The sequence below is a fragment of the Mirounga angustirostris genome, unplaced genomic scaffold, assembly GCF_029215605.1.
Source record: "Mirounga angustirostris isolate CCGP_5_RB_7025 unplaced genomic scaffold, mMirAng1.0.hap1 SCAF_12, whole genome shotgun sequence".
Lineage (NCBI taxonomy): Eukaryota > Metazoa > Chordata > Mammalia > Carnivora > Phocidae > Mirounga > Mirounga angustirostris.
In genome coordinates, this window is record NW_026991720.1 from 21519318 (window position 1) to 21546801 (window position 27484).

General features: G+C 43.4%; 1 long non-coding RNA gene across 2 annotated transcripts in view; it reads left to right on the forward strand.

The window, feature by feature from the left end:
• The window catches only part of LOC123835300 (uncharacterized), a 220842-nt gene that overhangs the window by 99877 nt on the left and 93481 nt on the right, over positions 1-27484 (forward strand). For both annotated transcript variants that reach the window (XR_010406372.1, XR_010406373.1), the window contains one exon: positions 19039-19096. This is a non-coding gene — a long non-coding RNA (uncharacterized LOC123835300). The remainder of the gene's footprint in view (positions 1-19038; positions 19097-27484) is intronic.

The window sequence follows — 27484 nt, forward strand, 5'->3', positions numbered from 1 at the left end:
TATTTATATATTTATTTATTTTGGTGATTCAGCTATTTTTTGTGGTCTCCCCCATCAACACGCACACCCAAACATAACTTAAAATTTGTTTTAAATTTGGACGTACAGAATTTTCCTGTAATTCTGGAGTTGTTTTTTTTTTTTTTTTTTTTGCTTTTGTTTGGATAAGGAATATGATTATTTTTTTTGCAAACTGTCTGTATGTTTGTAAGTTTACCTAAATGGTGAACCATAAGTGTCCTTCCCCTTTATTTACAGCCACTCTGGGTATGTGACATCAGTGAGAATGAAGTTGCCCTTTGCTCTAAGGAAGCTCAGATTTAGAAATCTAAACTAAACAACTGACGAATTGAAAGAGCTTGAGGCAGTTGAGTAGAGGATGAGATTTTGTTACAAATGTTTCTCTTTTGCAAATTGTTTTCATCTAAAACTCCCCATTAATATATTTTAAGAATTCATTGTAATAGACCATTAATTACTTGGTAACAGAAGTAGAAAAGCTGGTAAGAGGGGAAGAGGAATTTTTAAATTTTTTTTAAGTTTAGGAGTTGTTTTTTTTTTTTTTAAGTTCTAGGAGTTGCTGTCATTTCAGGACAATCAGAAATCAAAACAAAGCATCTCTGGTATTAAAATATATCATGGAAAACATTCGATGTGACATAGCTCATCTGCATTCAGTCTTAAAGATTGATGAATGTCAGGTCATTTTTCCAAGGAGAGTGATAACCTTGCTCTTCCTTGGAAACATCTCAGAACATTTTTTAAAAAATAATTTTTAAAAAGATTTAATTTTAGAGAGAGAGAGAGAAAGCACGAGCGGGAGAGGCAGAGGGAGAGAGAATCTCAAGCAGACTCTGCACTGAGCACGGAGCCTGATGTGGGGTTTGATCTCATGACCCCGAGATCATGACCTGAGCTGAAATCAAGAGTTGGAGGCTCAATCGACTTTGCCACTGGGCGCTCCTCTGAAGAACATTTTAATTTATGAGAAAGACCTGGCAGATTATGAGAAAAACCTGGTTACAGTTCCAGAACAGAAAGCTGATTGTACCAAACGATAGTATTTCTGAAAGTAAGGTATTTAAATGTAGTACTTCTCAAGCTTCCGTGTCCGTGCAGATCTTGGGGAGCTTATTAAAATACAGATTCTGATTCGATAGCTCTGGCTGTTCATTTCTGATGAGCTCCCAAGTGATTTGAGAGTACTGGTCTGCCAACAAGGCTTTAGTAGACTTAACCCTTTAGTAGTCCTAACCCTCCTATCCTGGCCAAGCCTCTAAGGTAAACCCACTTAATTCCTACACACACAGGTATGTGACTTTTTATTTTTGTCATTGATCTCTGGTAGGACAAACAGACGTCCTTTTAGCATCTTTTCACACATGCTCAAGCCATGTATTTCACAACTAGGAAATAGGTATTAATTTAAAACTACAGTTGGCCCTGGAGCAACACGGGTTTGAACTTTGCAGGTCCACTTATGCGTGGATTTTTTTTTCCCAATAAATACAGTACAGTACTGTAAATGTATTTTCTTGTTCTTATGGTTTTCTTTCTTTTTTTAAAAAAAGACTATTTTTAAATAACCTCTACACCCAACGTGGGGCTGGAACTCACAGCCCCCAAGATCAAGAGTCCCATGCTCTTCTGACCAAGCCAGCCAGGCGCCCACTCTCCCTTATGATTTTCCTAATAACATTTTATTTTCTGTAGCTAGGTTTATGGTAAGAATATAGTATGTAATACATATAACCTACAAAATATGTGTTAATCGTTATCGGTTATCGTATGTGTTTATGTTATCGGTAAGGCTTCTGGTCAGTAGTAGTCTATTAGTAGTTAAGTTTTGGGAGAGTCAGAAGTTATATACAGATTTTCGACTGTTCGAGGTGGGGTGTGGTTAACCCCCAAGTTGTTCAAGGGTCAGTTTTGTTTCCTGTAGTATAGGGCATTGAGTCATTTGTATAAATCTGGCCTTTGTTAATGGCTATAACTTGAAAACAGAAAATTCTTTGGTTTAAGTTGAATTGATTAGTCCCTCAGGGATTTCTTTTTTTTATATAATTTTATTTTATTTTATTTTATTTTCAAAAGATTTTATTTATTTATCCGACAGAGAGAGAGAGACAGCGAGAGAGGGAACACAAGCAGGGGGAGTGGTAGAGGGAGAAGCAGGCTTCCTGCTGAGCAGGGAGCCCAACTCGGGGCTTGATCCCAGGACCCCAGGATCATGATCTGAGTGGAAGGCAGATGCTTAATGACTGAGCCACCCAGATGCCCCCCTCAGGGATTTCTTATCAAAACCCTCATATCTGGCTATCAACAAGACTTCTGCTTGTATGAGATTCTTCAAAGCCAAGGTAGATAGAGGGCCAGACACTCTATCCAGTCTGCCAACTTTTGTCAAGTGCTAGCTGGTAGAAATGGGGTCAAAGTGTAGTTACCAACACTCCCAAGACTTCCTCTGAACCAGGGAACCTAGAGATGTGGCCATCGTCCCTTACTCTGGTGCCTTCATTTCTCCAGAACTGTTTCTTACACTGGGCTTAAACATCTCTTTGGAGATACTGAAATCCAACCCACATTTTTTCTGTGCAGTTTTCACAGTATGTTCTTTCTCTTTACAGAGGGAAGCAGTTCAACCTCATAGATCTAGTCCATCCAAATAGTCCTACCAAAAAGTTTGTTTTCCAGGTTTAAAAAATATTTTTAATTGGAAAATTATGTACTAACCTTCACCTTGGAAGACACTACCCATGGAACTCATGCTTTGGACAAAGGCAGAGTGGGTAATAGGAGTGAGGGCTTTGGAATCAGACAAGCTTGGATTTGCATCCTAGCTCAGCTGTTACCAGCCTGATCCTAAGTCATTTTTCTTTTTTCTTTCTTTTTTTTTTTAAAGATTTTATTTATTTATCTGAGAGAGAGAATGGGAGACAGAGAGCATGAGAGGGGAAGGGTCAGAGGGAGAAGCCGACCCCCCGCTGAGCAGGGAGCCTGATGTGGGACTTGATCCCAGGACTCCAGAATCATGACCTGAGCCGAAGGCAGTTGCTTAAGCAACTGAGCCACCCAGGAGCTTCCTAAGTCATTTTTCTAAATTGAATTATGTCTGGGGAGGGTTCCCACTTCTCAGGGTGTGTGGAAATCCAATCTCAGTTGCCATTGGGATCCCTCACTTTCCAGAAGGAGAGCAGGACTTCTGGTCCTCATCCGTTCCTGGTTGCCACTGTTCGTGCACCTGCCCTGGACCCCTGACATCACTCAGAAGGGAGGCTCATTAGTGGCTCTGCTTCCTCCACTGGCCAGCTCACTTAAAGGGGTCTTTGCAGAACACCCCAAACCATATGTTTTCTACAGTCTCCACAAGAACTGTGCCCACATCTTCATCTGAAGTCTTGCCTCCAGCAGGTGTGTAAATGGGCCAGGGCTTTGCTCTTCATGGTACCCTAACCCTTTCCCCTCCCAGTTTGGGGAAAATCAGTCCTATGGGTTGAATAATTCACTTTTTCGCACAAGCCCACAACGCTCATACCCATTGCTTTGGGGGATTCTGGCACTTGAACTCCTTTGGTCTTCACCTTTAAAACTCAGAGGCCCCCAGGTTAGTCAACCCACGTAGAGACTTCTCCTCTTTTTGTTCTAAAGCACCAGCCCCCCCCCCGCAAAAAACCCCAAAAACCTGTTTACAACTACTGCTGACATGATTGTGTGTTTATATGGAGCCAGATGCTATTCTAGAAGACCATTAAGTATCTTTATTATTAAATAATGTTTATTTATTATTAAATAATTTATTACTAACCTTAGTTTACATAACAACTCTGGATGGTGTTCTTCGCATGTTTACATGTAAGGAAATTGTGGCCTACGAGGGGGTGGAGGGTTTGACCAAGTGCCTGCAGCCAGTGAGTGGGACAATCTGCAGGTGAACAGAGATGTTTGGTTACTAAACCCTGGAAACGTGCTTGCTGGATTCTCCCATTGCCGGTGACTCTTCCAGCTTGCCTGTGTTTGTTAAATGTATTTCCCTTCTCTGAAAACATGAGTGTAGGATAGTTGCACACCCAGGTGTCCTTCCACCTGAACAATCTGTGATTGTGCATCACCACTGTCTTTCTTCCCATCTTTGTCAGCAAGAGGAACAACTTTGACCGTGTAAAGAGGACAGAGCTGCAGCGGTCCCCTGGGAAGTGTAGCTCAGTGGGGGGACACCCAGTGACTTCTGTTAAAAATCAGCGGCTCTCCGCCTCTAGTTTGCTGAAGGAGATGGCAGAGAACCTCGAAAGTGTTGACTACCTTTGAAGAAGCACAGTGAATTTGAAAAGGGTCAAATAAAGAAGGAGAACTACTACTACCTTTGTCCAAATTTTAAATAAAGCAAGAAAATCCGGAAGCTTAACTAGATGTTTTGGCTGTCGATTCCCCAGTGAAACAGAGTCAAAGAGATGATTTATCAACGTTTAGAAAAGCATGTGGTATTAGTAGGTCTAGCACTTCACTAAGGGACAAATGTTACACTGACTTTATTTCCTGTTTTGAAGGAGTCCTCATATTAAGGGTATGCTGTTGACATATTTTGTCTTGATTTTACTAAAGCATTTGACCGAGAATTCTATGAAGATGGTGATATGTTGATTAGATCAGTAGCTTCCCCTCCTTTTTTTTTTTTTCTTCCCTCTTAGACCAGCTTCTCATCTCTATTCCATACCTATTGGAAGAGAATTATTGAGTAAAGGGCCCAGGAATCCATATATTAAAAAAGCTTATCCAGGTCCACGACAGCCATTCCAGACTGCTGTTTGAGAAACACTCACAGAAGTTTTCAGATTTTGGTGGGGGCAGGGAATCCCCTGCTCAAATAAAATTATATACGAAACTCTACTATGTAAAACAGATAAAGACACATAGGACTAATACAAATTTTTTGAAGTCTACGTGTGTAAGTTTTTACTGAAGAGTCAGAACAATGAGGCTGTTAATGAAAAAAAAAAGAAACATTTAAATCTGGTGTTGATAGTAACTGTGTAAAAGCTGTATTCACATCAGCTTCGGTGTTTAATAAAATTGTATCCTTTGCTTTAAATGCATAATATTTAAGAAATCTGCTCTTACAGGTAATACTCACAAGTTATAACAGGGTTTGCATGTGTGTGTGTGTGTGTGTGTGTGTGTGTTTGTTTTTAAATAACTTGCCTTGGAATCCCAGGATGCTTTTCACTTCTGCCAGCCTGACGTAGGGAATATTTGTCTCAGAGCCCTGACCCTGTACCGAAACCTATGGAAACAATTGCGCACATTCCTTATCATAAATCTAAAGTCATACAGGAAACCTCTAATTCTGAGAATAAATATTTACCCTCTCTCAAGTAGGATATTATCACAAAGGGCTTTTTGACTGTGGTCAAAGCAAGGCCATACAGATGCCCTGGAGCCCCGCCCGGCGTGTGATGGAGGCCCGCACTGGGTGTGGTTTTGTACTTGCGTGCTCACTGGGACAACTGCACGAGAGCGTGCGCAGGAGACCGCGGGGCGCCAACTTCCCTTCCTCGTGTCACGCTTCCAGGAAGTCCACGTGTGCGCGGACAGGTGGCCCCAGAGCCTGCTGCGGGGGCCGCGTGGCTCCCCCAGACAGGGTCGTTAGGCGTGACCTGTGTATCTGCCGTGGGTGAGAGGCTGGCATATTGTCAACTATTTCAGTGTCATTTAAAAACCACAGTTGGGGCGCCTGGGTGGCTCAGTCGGTTGGGCGACTGCCTTCGGCTCAGGTCATGATCCTGGAGTCCCGGGATCGAGTCCCGCATCGGGCTCCCTGCTCGGCAGGGGGTCTGCTTCTCTCTCCAACCCTCCTCCCTCTCATGCTCTCTGTCTCTCATTCTCTCTCTCAAATAAATAAATAAAATCTTAAAAAAAAAAATGCAATAGCTTAGGGCGCCTGGGTGGCTCAGTCGGTTGGGCGACTGCCTTCGGCTCAGGTCATGATCCTGGAGTCCCAGGATCGAGTCCCGCATCGGGCTCCCTGCTCGGCGGGGAGTCTGCTTCTCCCTCTGACCCTCCTCCCTCTCATGCTCTCTGTCTCTCACTCTCTCTGTCTCAAATAAATAAATAAATAAATAAATAAATAAATCTTTAAAAAAAATAAAAATAAATAAAACAACCACAGCTTTTAAAAATACCTAAAATACGTTCAAACATGAGAGACAGATGGTGGTATCCTTGCTGCACTTCCATAGAAATGCTCTTTTTAAAAACATTCGTCTAATATTGACTGATTTATGTTAGGAAAAATGTTTGGTTTCCTGCAGAATACAGAGAAAGCTGGGGACAACTAGGTAGTCGCAGACGAGAAAAATACTACAATCGAGAAAGTGGGTTTGTGTACACAAAGAACAAAGCACTGCCGAGTACAAATGGGGAAGTGACCTCTCCTGGCCAGGAAATTAGGGAAGGCTTCCTGGAGGAGAAGACATTTGAGGAGACCTTTGAGGATATTTAGGTCTTGGATATGAGACTATTAGGGAGAAGAAATTATATTCTAGGGCACTTCACCTTTTTGGAGAAGATAATTTTAGGCAAAAATAGTGTAGGTATCCCTCTTCTCCTAAACAGATAACCTTCTTCACTAGTATATTAGCTCTATATGCATTTAAAAATGTAATCCATTCATAATAAGCTGAAAAAAGGATCATTTTCGTAGATTTAAACATGCCTGAGGTATCCTTTGAAGTTATTACTATCAGACATTCACTCGTTCACATTTAGACCTTCCTAGTGATACTTTGCTAAGCTTGGCTGCCCCCCCCCGCCTTTTAAAAGATTTTATTTATTTCACAGAGGGAGAGAGAAAACACAAGCAGGGGGAGCTGCAGGCAGAGGCAGAGGGAGAAACAGACTCCCCGCGGAGCAAGGAGCCCCATGCGGGGCTCGATCCCAGGACCCTGGGATCACGACCTGAGCCGAAGGTCAGACGCTTAACGACTGAGCCACCCAGGCGCCCCCATGTGGCATACTTGAAACTAATATAATACTGTATGTCAACTACACTTTAATAAAAGAAGATTTATTTTTAAAAATCTGATTATGGACTAGAAACTAGATGATATTAGGGAATCACTGCTCATTTTCTTATTTATTTATTTATTTATTTATTTGCGAGAGAGAGAGCGCACAAGCAGGGAGAGTGGCAGGCAGAGGGAGAAGCAGGCTCCCCGACGAGCAAGGAGCCCGATGTGGGGCTCGATCCCAGGACCCCGGGATCATGACCTGAGCTGAAGGCAGACGCTTAACTGACTGCCCCTTTAATACCTACACGCCCCATACATTTGCCCTAAACCTGGCCTCCGAACCAGTGATCGCTATTCATTCATCCCTTTATTCACCCACGCTGGAGCATTGAGCACCTTTATGTGCGGGTCCTGGAAAGTTCTAGGAGCCCTGCAGTGAACCAGTCAGCACTGGTCCAGGGACTTGGACGCCTGGAAACCACCTTCTGTTCTTATCATTGAACTACATTTAAAAAGATAACAATGCAACTTTTCCCACACGCTGATAAGAGCCTAAAGTGTGCACATCCCAGAACTTTTACATTTTAACAAGGATCAAAGCTTCACCTAGAACTACTCTCTAATTAGGCAGTGTGTGAGGGGAATTGTGGTTTGAACCTTGGGACTTTTCCAGCTTATATGACTTTCTAAGCAAGCAGGGTTGGTACTGTCCTATCTGTACTTGAAGGTGGGGACTGGCTCTGATAATATTCCTCTCAGGAAAGTGGCTTAAAGAAAACTCTGCAGCAGGGGGGAAATAAATTAGATATACCATAAGGGAAAAGAGCTCTTGTTACAATTTTGCCTTTTTGAGAGGCAGGAGAGCAGAACGGGGAGAGGGGGAGTATAGCACAGAGCACCCTAGTGCACAGCCTAACTATTGGTGACTGTTGGTCCTTGGGCAAGTCATTTAACCTCTCTCTGCATCGGTAAAATACAGATTATAATGACGATAGTACTCACCTCAAAGGATTGCCGAGGATCAAATAAGTTTTAATATAAATACAACGTTTAGAGTTGCATCTGCCATAGAGTAAGCATTAGGTTGAGATTAGCTGTTATTTCTTTCAACTGTGCATTTTTCCAGTTTTTCTATTTTCTGACAATATACAGTAGCTATAAAGGAAGAGTGGTTAAGAAGCTAGATCAAATGAGTAATTCCTTCTTTCCCCTGTTGACACTCCCCACCCTCCTGCTCCACAGACCCCAGAGTTACTTCTTTTGCAAGGCTATAACATCATATTTGAATGTATGACCTTGAAATTTTCTGATTAAGTAATTCTGGGCAAAGCTCTACTGGTTGGAAAATAAATCAGGCCTCCCACGCATACCTGCTCAGCCAAGAATTTGTTTGCTCCAAGAACCGTGGGTGGGCGGGAATGGAAGCAAGCACACACCCAGGCTTATGTGAACTCTCTGTTCCTGCTTGAGACTGGGGTCATCCTCCTCCCTCTGCCTTTCCAGTGCTTCCTGGTCATTTCTTTCCGTTCTCAATTGAAGAAAGAAACAAACATTTTCATCTTTCATTTTCTCTCTCTCCCAACTCCAGGGGAACACTCCCCCCATCCCTGTTTGTTTTCTGAAGTTTGGCTTTTTATTTGTCGCTTAGTGTTGCACTTGTGCACATTGCTCCCAAGCCCAGGGATAGAGACCCCCTCGCCTGCCTTTGCACTGGGACCTCCCGCAGGTGCTGCTCCTGTGGGGCACCTGCTGTCTGTGTCCTTGGGGAGATGGGTGAGGCTGGTTCCTGTGACATGTGGTCTGTGTGACCTTCAGTTATTGGTTCCTGGCTTGTTTTTTCTTTTTAGTCTACTTAACACTTCATCCCCTTGTCCTAGTGAAGTGCTTTTGTTAGAGAAGATACGCTCCTAGTTTCTGAGTGTGAGAACAGGCGTGCATCAGGCCCTGTCCTGTGGGAGGCATTCTGGGATGAGGTGAAAGGAGGGCTTCTCAGGCCCGGGGAAATCTCCTTGGGGCAGAGCTAAGCCCAGAAAGTGACTTGACTGGAAGCCTGCGTAATCACTCCTTGCCTGGCAGCGACTTCGAGAGACCGTGTGGGACATGCCCAGAGCTCTCAGGAATAAGTCCTTCCTTTTCCTCTGTTTCCTTCTCAGGTTATGGAACTCAGGCCTGTTGTAGGGATAGGTAGGTAATGGGTGAATTCTTTCTAATAACCTAACTGGGCTTCCACACGGAGGACCTGGCGTTTGGGGGCCTTTCCCCTGGAGTCGTACTCCCAACGAGTCCATCTCAGGAGAAGCGTCCTTCTCCCCCGTAGCTGGCTGAGGAACAGCAGAGGCGGCAGAAAGCTGTTTGCAGTTTTGCCACTTTATTTCCCCTCTACTTTGCTCAAGTTGTAAGGAAGAACTGGCAAAATTAAAAGTAAAAAATTTTGTTTTGAAAATTACACCCTATCTACAAACAGCCCCAGATCAAGAGTAACCACCAGACATCCTGTTGCTCAGTGTGCCTGCCGGTCGGGTGTTGCTGAGCTCAGGGCTCTGCCTGGGCGTTTTGGCCTTGAAACAGATCCACGTTCTCCATCACCCAGCACCGGCCACCTCTGACCGCCATTGTAAAACCTGTAGGACAGAAACCGATACGATGAAATCAGCATCTGGCCAGTCTGCTGTGCCATCCTGCCCTTTTCCATTTTACAAATATAGGATATTTTGTAAAAAAAGAAACGCTGAAGGAAGTTTACCCTATTGTGTGACTTGATGTTAGGCCAGAAAACTTCCGCTAATGCCTCTGAAATCTGAATCTTTTTTTTTTTTTTAAAGATTTTATTTATTTATTTGCGAGAGAGAGAATGAGAGAGAGTACATGAGAGGGGGGAGGGTCAGAGGGAGAAGCAGGCTCCTCGCTGAGCAGGGAGCCCGATGCGGGACTCGATCCCAGGACCTTAATATCATGACCTGAGCCAAAACATATCTACAGTTCAGACTTTTTCCATGTTAGTTTGGCTTTGGTTGTATTTTTGTATGTGCTTAGTATTGACTTCACATTATAGTAGTGATACAATCTTTTAATCTAGAGGGACTAAAATGAGATATTTTTCTTTTTTTAAAGATTTTATTTATTTATTTGAGAGAGAGAATGAGAGAGAGCACATGAGAGCGGGGAGGGTCAGAGGGAGAAGCAGACTCCCCGCCGAGCAGGGAGCCCGATGCGGGACTCGATCCAGGGACTCCAGGATCATGACCTGAGCCGAAGGCAGTCGCTCAACCGACTGAGCCACCCAGGCGCTCCTGAAATCTGTATCTAAAAGCTATTTTTTTTTAAGCCTCATGAGGTGAACTAAAGACCTTCACCAACTTCTAAGGTTCTCATTATGGAGAAGATCCACGTGCTTCCCTCCGTAATAAGGCAACGGGGTGCCCCCCCAACCCCCCAGGAGGAGGCTGCTGCCACTTTGTCAAGCCTTGTCCCAGAGCTGCCTGGGTTGCCCGCTGTGGTGACTGCGAGGTCCAGGCACCATCCTTTTGCCACCCAGGGCAGAACCACAGGAAACGAAGGGGGACTAAAGGCAGCAGGCTTCCCGGGAGGTATGGGTGGGGATGCGTCTGTCGTTGTATGTGGGGGGGAGGAGGAAGACCCTCGATCCCGGGTGCCAACGCTGAGGCACAGCCAGGCTTCGTGGGGGAGTTTTCTGGTCTCGGGTGGGTTCACCCGTCGTCATATGTCCTTTGAGATGGTGTGGTACGGTTTATGGAAATCCTTCCAGATGGTAATTATTGTTATTAGCAATGGTTCCGTAGTTCCCAGATTTATTCACCTGTGTGTCGCTCCCCTGAGAAGTCCCAACCAGAATGGCCCTTAACGTAAGTGCCCACAGAGCACGGACCTGTCATGTTTTGAGTATTGGCAGTGGTAGGGTAAGAAGTCAGTTAACTTGGGTGAAGATGCTTTTATTTATTTATTTTTAAAGATTTTATTTATTTGTCAGAGAGAGAGAGAGAGCGCACAAGCAGGGGGAGCGGCAGGCAGAGGGAGAAGCAGGCTCGCCGCTGAGCTGGGAGCCCGATGCGGGGCTCGATCCCAGGACCCTGGGATCATGACCTGAGCTGAAACCAGGAGTCAGATACCCAAACAACTGAGCCACCCAGGCGTCCGTTGGGTGAAGATTCTTAAGAAAATGAGAATAAGAGGTGAAATGAAATTTCCTTTATTTGTGGGGTTCCTGGGTGGCTCAGTTGGTTGGGTGTCTGACTCTTGGTTTCGGCTCCAGTCGTGATCTCAGGGTCATGGGATTGAGCCCTGTGTCGGGCTTCATGCTGGATGTGGAGTCCGCTTGGGATTCTCCCTCTGACTTCCCCACATGCATGCGCTCTCTTGCTCTCTCTCTCTCAAGTAAATAAGTAAATCTTTAAAAAAAGGCGGGGGGGGAGAAATTTCCTTTAATTTGTATTTATTAGTAATTAGGGTAAAGGCTTGCATGAATTAGGGAAAGTTTGAGGGTACCATTTGCTTTCTGGCATGCAGAGTTTTAACAGAAGCCCCTGTAAATATAAAGTGTTGCTGAGTTGTTTTGCCAGTAGCGGCCTCTGTACCCGCTTTAATGATATATTTATTCCAAACTTTAGGGAAATACCGTGGACTGCTTTCTGCGGGTTTCCCAGTGACTATGAAAGATTGTTTTTTATGTACAAACCTGTAAGGAAATTATTTGTATTATTAAGTAACAAGTATATATGTGCATTTATATACATAAGCAAAAGCCAAATTTGGGGACTATTTCTAGACAGTTATTAGTTTAAATAATAATTAGATTAAAACATACAGGGGGCGTGCCTGGGTGGCTTAGTCTGCTAAGCCTCTGCCTTTGGCTCATGTCGTGATCATGGCATCCTGGAATTGAGCCCCACGTTGGGCTCTCTGCTCTGTGGGGAGTCTGCTTTTCCCTCTTGCTTTCTCTCTCTCTCACTCACTCAAATAAATAAATAAATAAATAAATAAAATCTTTAAAAAAAATAACACAAAATGATATGCCTTATGAATGTCACAATAATTCTTTTTTTTTTTTTTTTTTAAGATTTTATTTATTTGACAGAGAGAGACACAGCAAGCGAGAGAGGGAACACAAGCAGGGGGAGCGGGAGAGGGAGAAGCAGGCTTCCCGCGGAGCAGGGAGCCCGATGCGGGGCTCGATCTCAGGACCCCGGGATCATGACCTGAGCCGAAGGCAGACGCTTAACGACTGAGCCACCCAGGCACCCCAATAATTCATGTCTTTCTACATAGAATAGGTTCATTCCGACTATCTTCCCTCTCAGTATCAGAAGTCCTCCTGTGATAAACGTAACAGATGATAATTTAGGCAGCAGCTTCTCTTCACTTCCCTCCTGTCCTCTGCCTTCCTCCCCTTTTCATCTGCACACGGGGTCCAGGCCACTGCGGTCGGCGCTGCAGGTACACGGGTAAGCGCCTGAGATGCTGCCCTCAGAGGCCTCACAGGCTGAGGGTGCACAGCTGAGTGCGTTTGCGCAGGGAAGAGGTGTGTGAAGTTCTCTGGACGAGGGCAGGCTCTCCATCCGCTCTTAGAAGAGAGACAGCCCAGGACTCACAGAGGTTATGTGGAAGCAGGGATTTCCAGTCGGGGGGTGGCGCAGGGATGAGGAGCCATTCCAGGCACAGCCCTTGTGCTGCACTGAATCATGAAGCCGTGTTTGGGGACCACCTGCAGCCTGGCTCAGTTGGGATGTGTGATGGTGGGGAGCAGCAGGGTGGCAGGATGAGGCGATCTCGGTAACGATGGGAGCTCAGTGCTTGGCCAAAAAAAAAGGTGGCTGAGAAGTGTATTGTGTTAGGAAGTTTTACCTTACATTGTGACAAGGCCGTCCCCTTTTCCAGCCCACCTTGGGTTTAAGCCGCAGGAGCAGCGTGGAATGAGCCTGTCTGCTCTTTGCCGCGTGCCCTTGTAGGTAAGGTGATGTTTTGCTTCTTTTAAATCTTGCCCCAAGCTGGGTATACCTTCATTTATCCCTTCTAATAGGTTTTGGTTAATAGTTTGTTTCCTTAATATAAGCAACGACAATTCCAGTTTGTTCTTTCAGAGTCTGCAAACAAGTGATTGCAGTCTCTGGATTGATGTGGTAAATCTCCGAGCGCTTATTGCTTCTGTACCCTCTTGTCCGATGACCCCTTTCTGCCAGGTTCCTACCCCTGGGCTTTTTACAGGATCCCTGAGGTGGGGGAGCAGTCGGGGCTGTGAATTGAGCCTCTACTCTGCGTCCCTACGGTCTCCGCTTTCCCACCGCCTCATCTCCTTTTGGTCATCTTCAGGCTTCAGAGAAAACAACAAGTAGGCCTTTCTCACATGTGCTGGGGATCCTTGTCCTAGAGAAGCAGTTTTCTTTTTTTTTTTTTCGTTTTTAACAATCTCACCATTATTATCTTCTACTTTAGAAGCAAACTAACAAAGAAATACATACCTGTGAAATGGTAATAAAAATTATTGAGGATGCACGAAATATTAGCTCAGGCCTGAGGCTAAGGGCTGAGAGAGGCGTGTTCTAGCTCGGGTTCTATTTTCACATGAATTATCTGTAATTAGAAAGTATCCATTATCTTCTGAAGGAGAGATTTGGCCATGTGTGTACCCCTGTGTGTACCCCATGAGACTCCCCTCCAGAAAGTGGAGGGGGACCGGGTCTTATGGAAGAGCATTCTAGGGCTAATTGTCATAGAAGCCAGTAGGGCCGGTGCCTGAAGCAATCCGTGGCTCTAAGCTTTCCCCCATGATGAAAATTCTGTGCGTCCTCAGCCACTGCCACAACTCTCTGTGGATTAGCCTCTTTACTAAAGAAGGATGAGGTGGAAAATGTTGAGTAATTTTGGTTCTTTCACACCCTCATCTCATGCTGAATCTGGGGGCTTACCTATAGTGGTGGTCCTTTGTGGGGACCCTTCTTCCACGTGGGAAGGGGATGAGTGTAGGAGAGGGAGAAGGGAAAGAGAACCTTCTGTGGCTGGTCAAACGGGAGTTTCAGATCAAATCCGTCAGCGAAAGATGCCTCAGAAAAACTGCTTGTTGCTGGGATTTAGTTACCCGACACTATATGGAGGGCAGATTCTCATTTTCAGTACAAGAGTAAAACAGTCTTAAATGCCGATGTCTCAATCTCTGTCACTGGTACTTATAAAGGGAATAGAAGGGAGAGGGGATGGGGACAGGACAATAAATATTCTACCACTGTGTAGTCAGATTGTGGTCCACAGACCAGCAGCACGGCATCACCAGAGAGCCTACTAGAGATGGAGAATCGCAAGCCCCCACCCAGAGGTACCAAGTCAGAATCTGCATTTGAACAGACCTCCAGGCAATTCCTGTGTGCCTCACAGTTTAAGAAAACTCTGCCTTTAGGGGCGCCTGGGTGGCTCAGTCGTTGGGCGTCTGCCTGCGGCTCGGGTCATGATCCCATGGTCCTGGGATCGAGCCCCGCATCAGGCTCCATGCTCAGCAGGGAACCTGCTTCTCCCTCTCCCTCCTGCTCCCCCTGCTTCTGCTCTCTCTCAAATAAATAAATAAAATCTTTATAAATACATACATACATACATACATACTATCAGACAAATCAAATTCTGTAATAAACTCAGCTTTAAAGTTCTCAAGGTCTCATTAGAAATACTGACTATAGGGGCGCCTGGGTGGCTCAGTCGTTAAGCGTCTGCCTTCGGCTCAGGTCATGATCTCAGGGTCCTGGGATCAAGCCCCGCATCGGGCTCCCTGCTCCGTGGGAAGCCTGCTTCTCCCTCTCCTACTCCCCCTGCTTGGGTTCCCTCTCTCGCTGTGTCTCTCTGTCAAATAAATAAATAAAATCTTTGAAAAAAAAAAGAAAACTCTGCTTTAGAGGGGCGATGACAGTAGTGACCATGAGAGATTTACCTGTCCTGGCACACTTTGAGAAAAGCTGAACAGGTGGGACCTATCAGCTATAGGTATTAAACGCCGGCAGTCAGAGTTTAATTTTTTTGCAGCTAGAGACCAGGCCCCCTGATCGTGTTTGACTGAACCGCAGCGCCCTGTTTAGGGAAGGACAGGGGTTTGTTTACCACACAGATGACTGCCCTCTGGCTTGATGACTGCAAGCTAAATGCTGCTTCTCTGCCCTGGGGTAGAATGGTTTCTGTGATGACAGCTAGGCCTTGCTCCCTCCCATCTATCCCCCGCCCAAGTTAACCAAAGAGCAGAGAATAAAGAGTACTTAAAATTTTTTAAAAAATTATTTAAGAATTCATCATTGTGAATTTTTTACTTTACATCACGTTATCATCACGGGTTTCTTGGGGAGAAAGTCTGCAAAAAAGTGTGGCTTCCTTAGTGATGTGCCAAGCATTTTTTCTGGTTTGAACTCAAACTGGTACAGCTGACAAATGTCAGGGTTAGATCATATTGATCCAAGTCTGGTTTTAAAAAGTACATCTGTTTGGTCTTCTTTCATCAAGTGATGCAAAGATTTTTTTGTGTTTAATTTTTTCCCACTGTGATGATCATATGTTACTTGTATATAGATAAAAATCCACTAAGTTTTCTTTTATGAAAGTAAGAATTAAAACCAAAAAAACCCTCTTAGTGATAAAAGGATTAAGACTACTAGAATCAGTCCTTACCGGAGTTAGAGTTAATTCCCAGGGCACTTCGTTCAAGGGCCCTGAAGAATCCATCCGCTTTTTAGAAGCCCTGTCCCTCCTCTAGTTTAGTGGCTCACTGCGCTCTCTTGCCTGGATTATTTCAGTAGCCCACTAATTGGTCTTGCTACCTCCCTCTTGCTCTCTCTTCAGTCTGTCTTCAACATAGCAGCCAGATCATATTGGCTTCTGCCCATGACACCTCAGTTGCATTCCAGGGCTCTCAGAATAAAAGCCAAAGGCCTTATAGGGCCCTAAGAGACCCATCACTTACCTCTCTGACCCCATATACTATTACCATCTCCCTTGCATATCCTAGTTCAGACAGGCCACACTTCTGCCTCAGGACCTTTGCCCTTGCTGATTCCTCTGTCTGTCACTGTCTTTCTCAATCTATCTACATAACTCCTTCCCAGATTTTCTTTAGGACTTTGTTCTTATGTCAGTTTCTCCAGTGAGGCTTTCTTTGACTGCCCTACTTAAAATTTAATCTTCCGGGCACCTGGGTGGCTCAGATGGTTAAGCATCTGCCTTTGGCTCAGGTCATGATCCTGGGGTCCTGGGATCGAGTCCCGCATTGGGCTCCCTGCTCAGCGGGGAGCCTGCTTCTCCCTCTGCTTCTCTATCTCTGTCTCTTATGAATAAATAAGTAAAATCTTAAAAAAAATTTTTTTTTAAATTTAATCTCCCCTTCCTGCCCGCCCCCCCCCCCCCCCACTGGACATATTTTATGTTTTATTTAATGTGTGTTCCTTGTTTGGCTCCTCCTAGAATATTACTTCCTTGAGAAGAAGGGATTTTGTCTTGCTCGTCTTGTGTTCACAGCACCTGGAACGGTGCCTGGCTTATTCGAGGTACATTCTGTTTGTGGAAAGAATGAGTGAAGTCGGCCCTTTCCCAGCTCCATGACTAGACATGAATTTAGATCCAAGGGCACTGTGGGACTTCTTCCTACCAGGACTGTTCTCATTCACATCACATAAGAGGACTGAGATGTTAGGAGAACATCTTTAAAATATTAACCGCAGCTGTGAGCCATTGAAAGCATTCTACACAGTGCATTAGGAAATGCCAACTAATTGTTGATTTGTAAGGCAAATGGGAGACTAACACAGTACACAGCAGGTCCCCTGTGTACCAGGGCCTGGGAAGGAAGCGGAGGAGCAGTATCTGGGGCCTCCTTCAGGAGTCTTCACACTTTCTTGCTATCAGCCCTTTGCTTGGGGCAGGATCTCAGAGCACACTCAGTCTTGCGTGCCCCTCCTCCAAGGGCTGTGCCTCGGGTGTTTGTGTGCATGCGTATGTGCATGTTATTTGTTTGCCGGTGTTGTCTCATCGAGGGCTTCCTTTGGCCACAATTTATGTTTTCCCTTTTGTTTATAGCGTTTCTTAGTAACCCACTGCCACAAGTCCTCTGTGCGGAGTTGCTACCCAAATGTATCTTGAACTTTGTGCTGTTTGTCTTTTAGTATCTTAAAATTTATTGTGGCCATGGAAGTCAAGGTGACAGTAATGTTACAGAAGTGAATGTAGACAATGCCCATGTAATTATTGAGTGGCAGGGGTGGGAGGACACACTGGGGAGGATGGAGCCTAACCAAGGAAGCCATATGGTCTACCTGGCAGAATTATTCCTGTTTTGGTGATGGATGCAACAAGTTCTTACAGCCTGAAGCCATCCTTCTTCCTTCAATAGAATATCTCTTGAATGTCCAGTCTTGTGGAATGTGCTCATAAAATGAGTCCAGCGTCCACCTGCATGGAGCTTCTTATTACTCTACTGGGAGAAATAAACATACGTAATCACATACATGTGTAATTCTAAGCCATTACTGATAAGCGCTACAAAGGAGAAGCTCCAGATGCTATGGGAGCTTCAAATAGGGGAATCTGTCCCAGTGTTGGGGTCAGGTCACATTCAAGGTAGGATCTACCAGTTACACAGCAAGTGTGTGCTTGGGGTGGGGGGCGTGGGGAACGGGGCAGAATATTGTTATTAATTTCCAGGCAGAGGAAATGAGGTATGCAAAACCTCTGAGGTGCTGAGGGATTTTGCATGTTCAAGAGAGTGAAAGTAGACCAGCGTGGCTGCAGTGGGTGAAGAAGACAGGCCGGGTGGTGCTGGAGGAAGCTGGGCAGGTGAGCAGGGCCAGAGCGAGGCCTTCAGGTCAACTTTTTGGGTCTTTATCATGAGCCCAATGTCCATCACTGAAGGGGTTTGAGTCAGGCTGAGCCATGAGCTGTTTTCTATCTTTGGATGTATACTCTGGATGCACCAGATAATGGTGAATAATGGACTGGAAGGGAGAGAGTAGAAGCTGGGAATACATAGGAGTGTCTTGAGTTTGTCCAGGAGAAGGATGATGGAGCCTGGACTAGGATGATGGAGCCTGGACTAGGACTAGTACAGGAGATGGGAGGATACTTGTCTGGAAGAAGAATGTTGGAGGCCATTGGCATTGAGATTGTGCTTGCTCTGATATGTTTGCTGAGCAATCTTCAGTTAATTTGGCTTGACCTTCCACCTGCCTGTAAGGTTCCAATACCTGGGATTTCAGGAAATATTTGTTCACTAAAGAAATGTGAATGTATTAGTCAAGCTGGATGGAGCAAGTGTCCAGACCGTCTGGCAATCATAATTTTCATTGTACATAATATAAAGGTACTATAGTTTTATACATCAATCTCTTATGAGCTTTGTTAGCATGAATCAGTACTGATAAACATAATCATTTCTGAAGTCTTAGTGAGGTAGAACTTTTGGATGCAAGAGATTTGAAAGACAGTCATGAATTACCTGTCAGTCCTGAATTCCCAGAGGTAAATGTCACCTGGTGAAAACACTCTGAACAGCTACCTTCCCTAGGCAGGACCCTCTTTTTTGATGATTGCTTTTCCATTGTCATTTAAAAAAATTTTTAAGTAAATCTATGATAGCTATATCCACCAATTGTTTCTGCCCTTAGAACAGCAGTTATTTCCTCTAGTGCGGAAAGGTGCTGCCCACCTAAAAAAAAGAACTTGAGAGAGGATGTAGTTTGAAAAGGCATAATAAATGTAGAAGGATTGAGAGTCAAGAACCTTGTTCTAAATTGTTTCCCTACGCATCTAACTTTTTAATATGGCACGTTGATTTCCTTTGAAACCATCAAGTATCTGTTTTCCAAATCTCCTATTATCTAGACATACGGTGATACTGTCTCAGTGGTTCTACCTAGGGGCTCAGGAAAGTTACGCCGCTGAAATAATTGACCAAGGCGTCACGAAGCCCTCTGGGAGCTCCTGAGTTCAGAAGTCGGCAAACAGTGAGATACAACACGTGTGCTTTTAGGACTACTCACTGTATTTTCCTTATCTTTTTCAGGAGAAAAATGGAAGAAATGGAGGTACTTTCAGATGGAACAGAGTGAGCCACTGAACAGGTAGGGAACTGAAATTAGCAGGGGTTTGTGTACAGTAACTGAATGAATTCGTATTTGTGAGGTCCTTTCAAGAGTACCTGGCACATTGTGTAGACACTGTATGTAAGGGTTTACTCTTGTGAAGTTCTTTAAAATGGGCCCAAGCCCCAAACAAACCAGTCATACAACCAAAAAGTACCCAACAAAAACAAACCCTTTGCTCCTAAAGCAATTGGGAACATCACTGGTAATTATTTTTTTCTTTTTTTTCCATCGTTGGTAAATTCTGTGGGACCTGTTAGGCTGGCCTGAGAAACTTTCTGTCTTAATCTTTGAGCACCCAATGTGTTTGAACACCCATTCATTTTTGATTTTGAGCATTCATTCATGATGACCTTTAAGTGTCAGATACATTTCCGTTTTGAACAAAACAAGCTTTTAAAAAATTCTTAAAGAAACCGCTCCTTATCATTTGGGGAAGAGATTGCAAAATTGACCTATCACCTTTCTCCTCCCCTGTGTCTCCCTCTCTGGATCTGCACAATTCCTGCCTTTTTGCCTTGCTGTGGGGAGGCTTGGGTCTCCTGATCTAGATCTTGCCTTCCTCTCACTTCAGCTCTTCTCTCTCCCCTGGCTCCTCTCCCTCAAAACGTCACTTGGTTCAGGACCCAGAGGAGACGCTGGGAGTGGGGCCCACAGTCTGATTAAGTAAAGTTAGACATTTCTCTAGATGGCATTCACATTGCATCTCCTTCCCCCCAACTTACATGGTTTACTTTCAACACTCTGTTGTTTTATGTTTTATCACATTTCCCTTCTGGCATTTTGGGATATTACCTTTGGAAGTTAATTTTTTTTTTTTTAAGATTTATTTATTTATTTATTTAAGAGGTGGGGAGGGACAGAGGGACAGAGAATCTTAACTAGACTCCAAGCTGAGCTCAGGGCCTGACGAGGGGCTCAGTCTCACGACCCTGAGATCATGACCTGAGCTGAAATCAGGAGTCGGACACTCAACCAACTGAGCCACCCAGGCGCCCCTCTCCTTCCCTTTGTAACTAAGCTTGTGTTTCTATTTTTCACATACCGTTCACTTCTCAGCTCTCTTTGTTTGAACTTTGACCTTCCTCTGCTGACCAGTAGCCAAGAATCATTTTACCATTTTGAGTAAAACTGATTGCTCTGTGCTGTTAGATCTTGCCTATTAAATGTAATTTTCAAAAAGTAACACTTTTCATTAATTCCCGTATCTGCTTAGATCCCCAAATTCAATTTCTCAGAAACATACCTTTTCTGGTGGTCTGATCTCACAGTTCATGCCCTTACATGGTTCCAGGATCACAGAATTATAGCAGTGCGGGGGGGTCTTCTGTATCCTGTGATCTTTTGGGTTGGCGTCGTGGGCTACAGAGAGACACCTGCTGGCTCAGATGTAGAGTTACATTGTCTTGCTATCCTGAAGTTTATCATGTTGTCATTTTTAGGACCTTAAACTTTCATGATGCGCAGGTAAGTTTGTATGTTGGAATGCACTGAGGTCACTCACCTGACCCCCTGAAGCATTCTTAGCATCTCCAGCTCCACATCCAAGGAACTGAAGAGTATTCATATCCCATCACCCAGTCAGAAGCTGATACCTAATGGGGAAAAGGGTTCCATGGTAAAACTAGATTCCTTCCCTTCATGTGTTCTTAATGGGACCACAAATTGATAGTTTAGTAAAGCACCCAGTAAGCCGAGATCCATTTAAAACTTTTGAAAATGATAATTCACTCTTCCAAGATAGTTAAGAACTTTTCACACTCGCCCGATTTTTCTGGCCATCTTCCTTTACACCTGTTCTGAGAGGGGAACCTGAAGTGAAAATAGAAACTGTGACTCCTTTTATCAAGGCACCTAGACTGATCATGAAGAGTGGGAGAAGTCACATCAGGTAGCCAAGCACTTCTTCTAAAAGCATGAAGAGAAGAAACAAAAGACCATAAACAATAAGAGAGGAAACGGAGTGTGGTATGGCTTGCGAGTTTTGAACGTCAGTGCTTCAGTCTGGTTATATGGTGGTTGTCCTGAAATAAGGGAAGCGAACTGTGTGGTCCACTGTAAATGCTCGATACATAGCAGCCACTGGTGTTGCCATGTACAGAGCTACTCAGGGGCCCTCTCAGTACGTTCTTTTCCTTGTGCTTCTAATAGTTAGGGTTGGATTTGTTTTGATCCAGTCTGTATTTTTTGTGACCGTTCGTATGGCAAAGAAAACGATGATGTTACCAGCATTGAGTGAGTATTTCCTACGTGCTGAGCGTTGGGTGAGGAGCATGAGGGTAGATAGATATTGCTGTCATCCCAGTCTTATTTTTTTTCTTTAAATTCAGTTAATTAACACATAATTATTACTGGTTTCAGAGGTAGAGGTCAGTGATTCATCAGTTTTGCAAAATACACCATGCTCTTTCCTTAATGCCTGTCATCCAGTTACCCCGTCTCCCTAACCCCCTGTTATCCCAGTTTTATAGAATGTGCACAAGGAAGCTCAGTGAGTCTAGTGTGTGAGAGAACTCAGCTATTTCACCCCCGTCGGGAATGAGCCGTTGCCAGTCCCTGCATCTGGTTGGCTCTGAATAATGTTGCTTACTTAAACCTTTAGAAAAAGCTTTTTGTTTTATATTGTTGATTAGCTGTGATAGCCAGAAAGGAAAATACCACTTACTGAAAGAAAAGGGGTTTTAATAGAATTAAAAAGTATAACTCCGGGGCATCTGGGTGGCTCAGTCTGTTTAGAGTCTGACTCTTGTTTTCAGCTTGGGTCATGGTCTCAGGGTCATGAGCTCAAGCTCGGCGTTGGGCTCCATGCTCAGTGGGGAGTCTGCTCGAGACTCCCCCCCCCACACACTCTCTCTCTGTAATAAATAAATCTTTAAAAAAAAAAATAACCCAGGTTTTTCTAAATTTGGAACATCACTTTAATAGTCCCGATTTTAAAGATTTTTAAGTAAATATTTGCAGTTTACAGTCTACTGTTTAGTTCTCAGAGATAGAATAGTGTAATGTTTTAAAATACTGTAAAATTTTAAAAATTAGAGGTAGCATTCCCTTTTAAAGTCTGTGTAATCAGCATGAGTATCTGAATATATTTCCTGAGTGTCCTGTATTTTTACAAGCACATGGTATATCTTGCTATTGCAAGTAGGAAATTTAAGGCAGACAGATTCCAAAGGATTTCAGTATTTGGGGTATGTCTACATCAATAATTGGAAGAAGATAAATTCAGCACCTCTCATTGAAGGGGCAAATAAATATAAATATCTACAACCAGTTTTCAGTTGACCCCCTTAATGGGAAGAAACAATACCATGGTTAATCATAACTTACTTTCTTGTTTAGTTTTCGCTTTAGGGTTCTTTGTTTTCTGGAGCACAGGGGAGTTGGCATTGGATTTAGAAGTGGCTCAATATGTAATTGTGAAAAAGAGGAATGTCTCTATAATTTAAAATACGTTGCAAATATTGCCACGTGTTTAGAATTAATATATAGGGAGTTTATTACGTTTCATATTCACTTGCCTATTCTTAAAACTATGAATGTCTAGGGCGAAGCAGGAAGTTAAAGAGAGAATCTGTCTTGATAAGCCTTCCTGGCTCCCCTCCCCCACTACTCCCATCTTTTTTTTTTTTTTTTTTCTTTTAAGGCAAAATGAGTATAGGATTAAGATCAAAGATGCTGGAAGGGGAAAATACGTTGGAAAATAATTTAAATTTAAGCTTGAGAATTTGGAATTGAAAGGAAGGTTAGAGGCCATTTACCTTAACCTTTTCCATTTACAGATAAGGATAGTGAGTTCCCCGTGGCTTGCCGAGGCCACAGAGCTATTAAGAGGCAAAACTGATCCTACATGGAGATAGTACTTACTCCACCGGAAGTTTTAATGGGATTTTTTTTTTTTACCTTTATTGAAGTGTAATTGACAAATAATATGGTAAAATAAAGTGTACTTTGACATATATATACTCCGGGTTAAAGAGTTTCTTTCACTTGAATAATTTTCAAAAATGGGTATTAAACCTCAGTCTTCTTTAGTCTTGTTTTTTAACACACTACCTGGAAAGCATGTGTCTTAGCAAAGTGTCCTGGAAAGCAGAGCCTAGTCCTATGCCTGGCACTCTGTTTTTTCCCTCTCTGCTAGACTGGTGGGGTGGGGGTGGGGGGGCAGGGTGGCGGCCTGACGTGTGCACAGATAGGAAAGGAAGAGAGAAGCTGTCCGTGCCTCCGTGAACATGAAGCTTGTGTGGGATAACTTTTCAACCTGGACCTACTTGTTTCCTAACAGTAGCTGCTCTCTGGGAAGTTCCATGTGTTTCTAGCTGTGTGTACCCCTTCACAACCTAGAGAACAACACCCCTAATTCGTTTATTCTCAGGGGGCATCTGGCAGATCCCCTCAGTAAACAAAATGCTCCTGTGCAGAAGGTTATTATCTGTGTTATTTTTTACTGGTATAGAAGCAGTTTTAGTGTTGGCCATTAACTTTTTACATTTGACTCCCCTCCCCCTGCTCCAGAAATCATTCAGCTTCCCAGTTTAGGAAAATCTGATTCCCATGGCCAAGTACTACCCTCATCTGGATGGCTGTCTTCAAAATGAATGCTCTTGGTCCCAAGCAGTGAAACAGGGTAAATGGGCAGCAAAATGAACATCATCACCAAAAAAAAAGTCCCAGTATGTAATACCACTAGTAAAAAGTGTCATATTTTATCCAAAGCCTTTATCTTTTCTTAGAAACTGTTCAACTGAATTGGTACAACCTTGAATCATCCTTTTTAAGAAAAGAAAAAAAAAAAACTATAGAAAATGTATTCTAGTGCCTGTGAAAAGTATTGGTTTTGGACACAATGAATATGTGTTAGAAATAAACAGTAAAATCTGACCTAGAAAAGAAGTAACTTTAAATATATCTAAAAATAACCTAAAAATTATTGTAGTGATAAATAGTAAGATCATATGACATTGACACTGGCCTGTCCACGGTTATTATTCAGTTAGAAATATTTTGACTGAACTCTATGTAATATGTATTTTTTAAAAGTGTTAAACCATTGCCTTACTTTTTTTTTAAGTTTACTTTTTTGTTTTTAAGTAGTCTGTGCACCCAGTGTGGGGCTCAAACTCATGGCCCTGAGATCGAGTCACATGCTCTTCTGACTAAGCCAGCCACGCGCCCGTATCATTGCCTTACTTTAAATAGGCTTCTTGGAGAATGTATAGATAAGCAAAGGCTGGGAAAGCATTGTCACAATAAACTTAAGCCTCAGATTTTGTCTTAGTTATATGAGTATTACATTACATTTTGAAGGAATCCTGAGTTATTCTCATAGTTTAATTCTCCACATACAGTGCATCATTATGCATTAATTTTTTATCATTTAAGTTTGAAAGATAGTTATGTTTGGCCACAAGGCGCTCTTACAAGGAAAGTTTCACATTACGTGGCCAAGGTGGGGAGGTCAGACCAAGATCTAAACGTGGTTTCCCTTTGGTTCCAGGATTCATTTGCACTGGCCATTTTAATTCAGATGGTATAAGAAGACGAATAGTACTTCCTTCTCCTTTCAGGATGGAGAAGCACGTTGTGTTTGCTCAGCACTCAAACAGTGCTGTGTTAGTTTCTTACTCGTGGACCTGGTAGCTGGGAAAGGTAACCATGCTACCAAGAATAGTGTTGATTTTTACTTATTTTTACTGTCTGTCTAGGCTCTGTCTGTAGGGTTTACTATATATTCTGAAGGCAAGGGGGGCGGGGGTAGATTGGATGAAAAAGAGAAAGCTTTGGTACATAATTCTTTCATATTTTTCTGAAACACAAGGGTGCACCTGTCACAGTGTATATTATACCTGTGATATCTTTGGATCTTGTTTGAAACCAATGAGGAGAGTAATGCAAGTGGGTGCAAAGAAAGAAGCGCCCCTCCGAGCTCTGTGTAACCCAGACCGACAGTAAACACAAGGGCTGCCAGCTTCTCACTGGTCTCAGGAGCTAAGACATGGAAGATGTGTTGGAAGTGACTGGCTAAGTAGGAAAGTTGAAGCACCTGAGAATGAATCCTTTTTAACTTCAAATAAATAAGAGTTCAGTTCATTACTGAAAAGTAGGTATGCACTCACTTGCATTTTTACATGTCTTCTGGGGAAGGAAAGAAGAGATGGAGTTTGAACTAATGTGCTGGGAAGCGTGTTCGGAATGCATCGGGGATCAGAGTGTGAAGGAGGCTAACTGTGGCATGGACGGCGGGCTTTAACTGCGGGAGAAAGGAGGAGGACAGCACAGCCGAGGCAAGAGTGTCCCTTTGGGGTGTATTTATTTCCTGCTTCCTCCCCAGTGTCACAGACTTCCTCTCAATTAGGGATGACTGGTATGAACTGTTAAGGATCAGATACAATTAAGAGTGAAGGCTCTGGATCCAGACTTCCTGGGTTCAGATGTGGCTCTGCCTCAGAGGCAACCGACTTAATTTCTCAGAGTCTTCATCTGTAAAACATGGATAGTATTAGTCTTTACCTTTGTGGGATTCTTGGGAGGATCAAATGAGTTAATGACATGTAAAGGAGTCAATGAGAACACTTTCAGGTGCATAATAAGCACTCAGCATGTGTTAGCTATTACTATATTATATGGCCCCACTTAATTTTTTTAAATAATTTCGTCCTCTCTCCATAACCTCTGACTAGGGAGAATAGACACTAAACTGACGAATGAGTGAATAAAGATTTGCATGGTATCTTTATAGTTGTTGATTAGTAATGTAAATGCATCTTGCTTTATGGGTCAGTTTCCAAGATGAGGCCATGTAGGCACAGCGCCGGTTAAATTAAATCCGCACATGTATCCTCCCACCTCGTTTCAAACATGATCTTTAATCTTCTTTCCTAATAAACCATTTTCTTCCCTGGGAATCACAGAAAGGATTATGTTTTACATCATGAAAAAGTACACATAACACACACACACATAAAAGAAACAACTGTTCCATAAAATAGTAGTTACACTAAGTGTGAGAAACTCTTGTTTTCTATTTTATTCTATTCTCTTTCGTTTTTATAAAAATGCTGCTTGCAATGCATCGAATTTATTTTACAACCCACCCTACAGTTTGAAAAACACTGCAGTAAGGTCAGTTTGACTTTTGTCCAGAACCAAATGGGAGGGGATACCTTTGATTGTAACCAGTATTCCCTTCCTTTTCTTTCTGTACTTGCCCAGTAATGGAACAGGAATTTACCAGCTTTAGACACACACAGTCACACTCATGCTTACACTCACATTAAAAAATGCAGTCCCATCTATTTAGTAAGGCCGAAGTTTGTGTTGTGATCTAAAAGGCCTTTAAATATTACTGTATTTCAGATTTACTTTTAGCTCATTTGTGATGTTAAAAATGCATGTAACTCAGGGCACTTGCCTGGTTTGGTCTGTGGAGTGTGCAACTCTTGATCTCAGGTCGTGAGTTTGAGCCCCACATTGGGCGTAGAGCTTGCTTAAGAAAAATTGCATGGAGCTCATATCATTTGAAGATAGGGTCCAGTAATCATTTTCAGGAAATAGTTTAAGGTTAGGTATGATAATAGTAACCGATTTTTCAGATCGTGATAACCTAACTTCTATTCCATCCCACCCCTCCCCTATTAAATAAGGAGTTAAGTGTCCCACAGAAAAATGAATTGTTAGAACAGAGAGTTGTTGTTAGCACTAGAGAGTTGTTATACTGTGCTGTCTATAGGCTCGGTTTGTACCTTTTGGCAGCACTGTGTGTTTGGGAGCCTACTGCTTAGAGCCATTCATGCGCTGTGACCATGAAGCTAAGCACATACCACTCACTACCCCATGCTGAGCCTTGACTCTGTTCTCATCGACTGAGTCACCCGCCAGGCCAAATAAATGGCTTCTTTTGAAAGATGGACAAACAAACTCTTACCAGGTTTACCACACAAAGCCTTCTCACATTATAAACACTTGCTTCGCACACATTCTGGTCACCCTTATGACCAGTCGCACGTTGCCCGTGGTCGGCCTCCCAGACTCCCCCGCTCCCTCCCAGGCTCTCCTGGCTCAGCTAAGAGGTCTGATCCAACACTTTTCCGTCTTACTGGGTGGAACTCTATTAAATCCTCTTCTTTGCCCACCCCCTTTTTCAGGTTTTGGTCTTCGTGAATTCCACCCATACATATTACCACTTTTTTTCTATATTTCAAGTAAATCTCTCTTTTTCTAAGCTTTTTTCCTTTCTTCCCTCTGTTCAATTTTGGAGAGCCCCCCAGTGATGCTAGTCACAGCTTTAAGCTCAAGGGTAGGGATATAATCATTTTCAAAGGAAAAGAATGTAGTATATTTGGAAGTAAAATAAGGCATAATAACCAATGT